Source organism: Panicum hallii, chromosome 7 (genome assembly GCF_002211085.1).
Source record: "Panicum hallii strain FIL2 chromosome 7, PHallii_v3.1, whole genome shotgun sequence".
Classification (NCBI taxonomy): Eukaryota; Viridiplantae; Streptophyta; class Magnoliopsida; order Poales; family Poaceae; genus Panicum; species Panicum hallii.
Window position 1 is genome coordinate 10637865 of NC_038048.1, and position 6009 is coordinate 10643873.

General features: G+C 50.8%; 1 long non-coding RNA gene across 1 annotated transcript; it reads left to right on the forward strand.

Annotated features, from left to right (window-relative positions):
• Nucleotides 1-2546: 2546 nt before the first annotated feature.
• On the forward strand, nucleotides 2547-4337 carry LOC112898941. The gene is made up of 2 exons (XR_003229952.1): nucleotides 2547-2935; nucleotides 3691-4337. It is a non-coding gene; the product is annotated as an uncharacterized LOC112898941 (long non-coding RNA).
• The last annotated feature ends 1672 nt before the right edge of the window (nucleotides 4338-6009 follow it).

Sequence of the window (6009 nt, forward strand, 5' to 3'; positions counted from 1 at the left end):
GACGCCAGCAACGGATTCCGCGGTGGCGCGGCTCGGGGCTCGCCGGAGCTCGACGTTCCCATCGCTCCGGTGGTCCGACCTTCACGACTTCAAGCCAGGGAGCATCAACGCGGCTTAGGGGATCGACCTAGGGCTACAGCTGGGCCTAGAGGGGCTCGGGCTTCGCGATCCACGGCTCGGGGCGGCGGACATCGCCGGCGAGCGGCGTTCCAGGGGCTAGGGCGGGTCCTGGGCTACAACATCTAGCGCATAAGCTTCAGGGGGTTGATGCGATGCTCACCAGAGGCTTGCGGTGGCCGGAGCTGCAGCGGAAGATGGCCGGCGGCGAGATCCTGCAGCGGAGACGGGTCGGTGTTCGTGGGGAGGGGTGTTGCCGAGGGTCTCCGGGCTCCTGGTCACCGTGGATCGACACGTGGAGGTGCTACGAAGGTGCCAGGGGGATTAGGGAAGTCCGGGGATCACCGGCGGTGAGGAATCGCGAGAACGGAGCGTCTCACCGGCGTCGGCTTCGGTTCCAATTCCGGCACGGGCAGGTCTCGGGGGTCGATGCAGAGGCCTCGGACAGCTTTCTGATTCCGAGGTGGAGCTACTGCGGCCCTTGGCTGGAGCTGAGGGGCACCGGAGCGGTGGATCCGCGGCGGAGCAGGAGTCGCGGGGCGGCGGGGCAACCGACAGCGGTGCTAGAGGTTCGACGGCGCCGAGGGGTTTAGGGTTAGGGTTTATAGGGGTTCGGGTGCCTCTATTTGTAGGGCGGCGGAACGACCGCGGCGTGCGGGCCGGGCGCGGGGCTCGCCAGGATTCTCGGGCGGCCGGTGTGCGTCGGGGAAGAAGGGAGAAGAGGGAAGACGGGGGCGCTGGCAGGTGGGGACGACCGGTCAGAGGGAGAGAGAGGGGGGGAGGCGCGCTCGGGCCGGGGGACAGGGGGAAAGCTGGGCCGGCGTGGTCCACGCGGGGAGAGAGAGGAAGGGGGAAGAGGGGGGATGGGCTGCCAGGGAGAGAATGGGGCCGGCCCCAGTGGAGGAGGGGAAGGAGAGCAGGCCGGGCTGAGAGATGATTTGGGCTGGGTTGGGCTGCCTTTCTCTTTTCTTTCCTTTTCTTCTTTTCTCTACTCAAACTATTCAAACACAACTATTTGAATTCAAATAAATTCGAATTCAAACCCTATAACTCAACACAAGGAAAACAATGCTCCAGCATGAATGCATAAACATGTTGACCTTATAATAAATTTTATTTTCTTGTGTTATAAAATTACTTTAAATGCAAGATAAATTAGAGAAAGCCATGGAAATTTTATTTGAGCCAAAATAAATTCATTAAAATTTGGAAAAATTACATTAGGGTGTTACACAGTATCATAATGGTTTCCTACCAAATGTTATGGTTTGTAGAGACAATTCACCTTGTATACTGCATAAGCAGTAAATATGTTGAAGCTAGGCTGCACATAAAATCATTAGAATTTGATGAACTATCCTCTACCTTAGTGCATAGTTAGAGACCTATGCTATGCAAGTTATTTCAAACAATGTATTTCACTTCCAGCTAAATTCATGTGGCAAGTGTATACGGAATCATCTCTTTATAGTGTATCCACAATTCCAATTTCCACATGCCTGAACCACCTAGCCTATCCAACTTGCTTAGGACTAAGTGACTAACAGAGTAACATGCTATGTTGTTGTACCTTCTACTGGTCAATGATTGGAGCAGCTCAACGATTGGAGTAGCGACGGCGGCGGACGGCGGTACGGCGTGGGCGAGGATGGGGATGGCCGGCGGCGGCGGGGATGGGGGACAGCGGCGGCGGGGATGGGGACGGCGGCGGATGGCTGCATGGCGCGGGCGGGGATGGGGACGGCCGGTGGCGGCGGGATGGGCGACAGTGGCGGCGCGGATGGGGACGGTGGCACGGCCCGGGTGAGGATGGGGATGGCCGGGGATAGGGACGGCGGCGGACGGGGGGATGGGTGAATGGGTGACGGCGGCGGATGGCGGCATGACGCGGGCGGGGATGGGGACGGCCGGGGATGGGGACGGCCGCCGGCGGCGGGGATGGATGATGCCGGCTGCCGGGGATGGGGACGGCGGCATGGCGCGGGCGGGGATGGGGATGGCCGAGGATGGGGACGGCCTGCGGCGGCGGGGATGGGCGACGGCACTGGGTGGGGTGGCGCCGTGGGCCGTGGCGGGCTGGCGGCTGGAACTGGGGAGTCGGGGGGGGGGGGAGACGGGGACGTGAAGAATGGAGAGAGTAGGAAACCCTAAAATTGTGTATATATATATATAACCACTCGGGCCCATATGTCAGCGAGTCTGGCGGGTTTGCGGGTTCGGATATCAATTTTTCAAACATATTAGAAAATATCCGTTGGGTTTAGAGCGCCTGTACCCGCGGGCATAAATCTAGACTCGTACCCACGCCCACCGAATTTGGTATCCATGGGTACGCGGATATTTGGTAGGGGTTGCCATCCCAATGTGCAACATTCTATCCGTCCGATGTATTCATCCCCTCCCGTACGTTCTCCCACGGCCAACCACCCCCCCCCCCCCCCCCCCGCCGGGTCCCCCGTCCCCCGTCCCCCGTCGCACGCCGGGTCACGCACGGCCTCGCCGTCGCGTCCTCCTCCGCCGCCATCGCCGTCGTGTCCTCCTCCTCCGAACCGCCGGCCTCCCGACGCCGTCCGCGCCGTCCGCGCCGTCCCGTCCTCCTACTCCGAGCCGGCCCGCCTCACCGTCGCGTCCTCCTCCTCCGAGCCGCCGGCCTCCCGACGCCGCCCTCGCTGTCCCGTCCTCCTCCTCCGAGCCGGGGCCTCCCGACGCTCACTCGCTTGGCGGTTGTTCCAGGGCGTCGAGTACGGCGGGCCAAGCAACCAGGAACGCATCTGGCCAGACGCCCTGCTGCGCATCGCCTCCTAATCTCAGATTCCAGGTAGGTACTGTCGTTCTCGCTGCCGTTGATCCAAGGCCCAATTCAGGTTGCCTGCTGTTCCAGGGGCGAGGTCATGCTATATTAGTACTGCCTGCTGTTCCAGGGTCGAGAATTATTTACATTTGGGGTATTCGATGTTTGGTCGTGATAAAGGATTCGTGGGCTGTCTCCTCTCCTTTCTGAAAAAAACATGAGCGGTTGACGCTGAAGTTCATCGCATGCCAAGGATGAGTTGGCACGTGCCATTGTCATTATCGAGTATATATGATAGTTGAAAGTTCATCGCTGCTGCATTTTGAACCCTTTTATGTTCTCACTCGTCGTTTATATGGTACTATTTTAGTATGTTCTATCATTCACAAATTATTTTAGTATGTTCTATCATTGCTCACGAATTGTTACCAATGTTACTATTTTCACATGTTGCTCTTGTACAGCGTTTTGATATGGTAAACAAATAGCTTGTGAGCAGCTTGCATGTTACCATTTTACTAGACCCAATGATTGTTGATTACAGAACCAAAATTGCAGTTTTGGAAACTACTCTGATATCTGCATTTTCTTTTGAATTTTATACATACTAAAACAAAAGGTTGTACCTCATGAAGTAATTGAACAAAGAAATTGTGATTATTGGTGATACAGCATCAGTTTTAATGACATCAAATAATGATATGGCCACATCATATATTCTGCTCCTGGCCATCCGCTGGTCAGAGTGGTTCTTGCTAACTGCTTTCATTTTATTCATGCAGGAAATTTTGAAGTCTGGTTCTTAGTGCAGAATTTTGGAAAGCAGAACAAATAAACCATCCAAGGTAGTAGGAGCTTGCGCCAAACAGTAATATCAGTAGGTGAGCTCAAACATATGTTGTCAGCAGATTTTGGCTATTCAAATTTTTTTGTATATACAGAAGACAACAAACCAGAAGGAGAAAAGCTAGACCTCCTAGAGTTTCAGTGCTTTCTCAACGCCTCAATGCCTACAGGTACGCCTTGTGCTCTTGGTTCAGTTTTGGTGGAAAACTGGTAACAGTGCTATCTGAAAGCCGCTCTACATTCTTTCTGGTGGCAGATTATAGTCTTAGATGCTCTGCAATTGAAGTCTTTTAGTTGCCTCCATTGGTTATTAGTGTAGTGTATCTTGATGTGTATGCATGCATCCATATCTTAGGAACTGTGCAACTGCTAACATTGTTTGTTTGGTGCTCGAATTGATGGGCTCATATGATTGTGGTGAGTTATTGTTGATAGGGGAAGGACGTTTGGCTCCCAATCGAGTTAATTTGTTGTATCCGAATAACTTGGCAATGTACCATCCAAAATCTGAACTCTGAATACAATATGATACATGTTGCTGTTTGGGGAAATAAAAGTTCAGAGTCTGTAAGCTTTGTTCTCATTTGCCTACTCTGTTGTGTGTCTTGCCATCCTATATGCAAGTTTTGCTCCACGAGAGCTTAAAGTACAAAGATTTACTATTCTATTGCCATATGATCAACTGCTTGAAAAAATGTGAAGGAATTTTCACACTGTTTCTAAAGGGACTAACTAGTAAATCCTTTTGTTTATAAAGACCTTTAGCAGTGAACTTGTAGATGCTGCAATCTACCTGTTTTGGCAAAGGGTGACCTGCAAAGTCTTCTCATGTTATTTGTTTCTAAACCTTGCTTGATGTTTGATCTTGATCCAGTTTTTGAAAACAAATCTAATGCTTTATATCTGTACATAGTCTGAATGCAGTGTTAACACGAATGTCAAAGCCTGATTTTTATCATTTGATGGTACTGCATATTGAACATACTTCCTAAATGCATAAAAACTATCTTAGCTATATCACACGTAAAACGATTTGAAAGCGAGTTGTGTGGGTTTGGATATCATGGCAGACATTTGATTGTTAATTCCAAATTTATTATGTGACAGTTTGCGTGTGGATATAAATGAGCTTGAAAATATCATTTGTTGATGGAACCCGCTGGGGTTTGCTCCCGATCTTTCGATAAGAGTGGGGGATAACTCGATTTGAGGAAGATCGACGTTGTGCTGCCCGACTACAACACCACAAGGGTTGCGCTGCGCCTTAGCGACAGTTACACCGCCTCCATTTTGTGTTGTTCTTGCTGTGACAAGAACAACCTTGAACCTGCAAGCAAATCGAAAAACAAGCAAGAACAAGGGGACAAGTAAACAGCACACAGACCTTGCCCAAAGGATAAATCTAATACACACGAAGTAGGGGTTCTGAATCGAGCAAATCGGGTGGTCTAATCGACACACGTGTTTACAAGAAAGTAGCAACATCTAACTTACAACCAAACAAAACCCAAGTCTTAAATGGTGGCTGCTGGTGATTTATATAGGTGGGGGGGGGGGGGAGGGGCAGCCAAGAGGCGTGGGGGGTGTAAACCCTAACTTAGAATGGCCCCTAGTGGGCTGAACTAGATACAAGGGCCTCAGCTCAAGACTGGAAGACTGAACGTCATTTTGGCGATTCTGCTTAACTCCTTTGGAATTTCGTCTTGAGGTTGGATCCATCTGAAAGTAGACTTTAGGAGCTTTCCAACAAGTACTCATGGGCTTCAAACAATATTCGAAGCTAAGAGTTATGGCCTTCCGAAGTTGCCCCTTCCTGGAGGTCCGAACTGGTATGGTCCGATCTGATCATCCACACTCGTTTTCTTGTCGTGTTTGCTCTCGCTTCAATCTGGTTCATGTTCCAAGTTCCTAAGAATAAGAAAAGCATCAAAAGAATTTAGTAGTACCCTATTCATGGATGATGGTTTATGGACATCGAGGAACGAGTCTACCTGATAATTTAGCTCTCGTGCACGAGCTCTTATCATTGGTCCTTGCTGCATAGTAGGCATGGGTGTATCGTTGGGAGGGATGTCCTCATCATCCTCCTCTTCTTGCATTTGAGTCGTTCTCGACTCAAGTTCATCTTCCTCACCCAAATATGGTTTCAAATCTGCAATATTAAATGTGGGGCTAACCCCAAAATCTGCAGGCAACTCAAGTTTGTATGCATTATCATTGATCTTAGCTACAACTTTAAAAGGGCCATCAGCTCT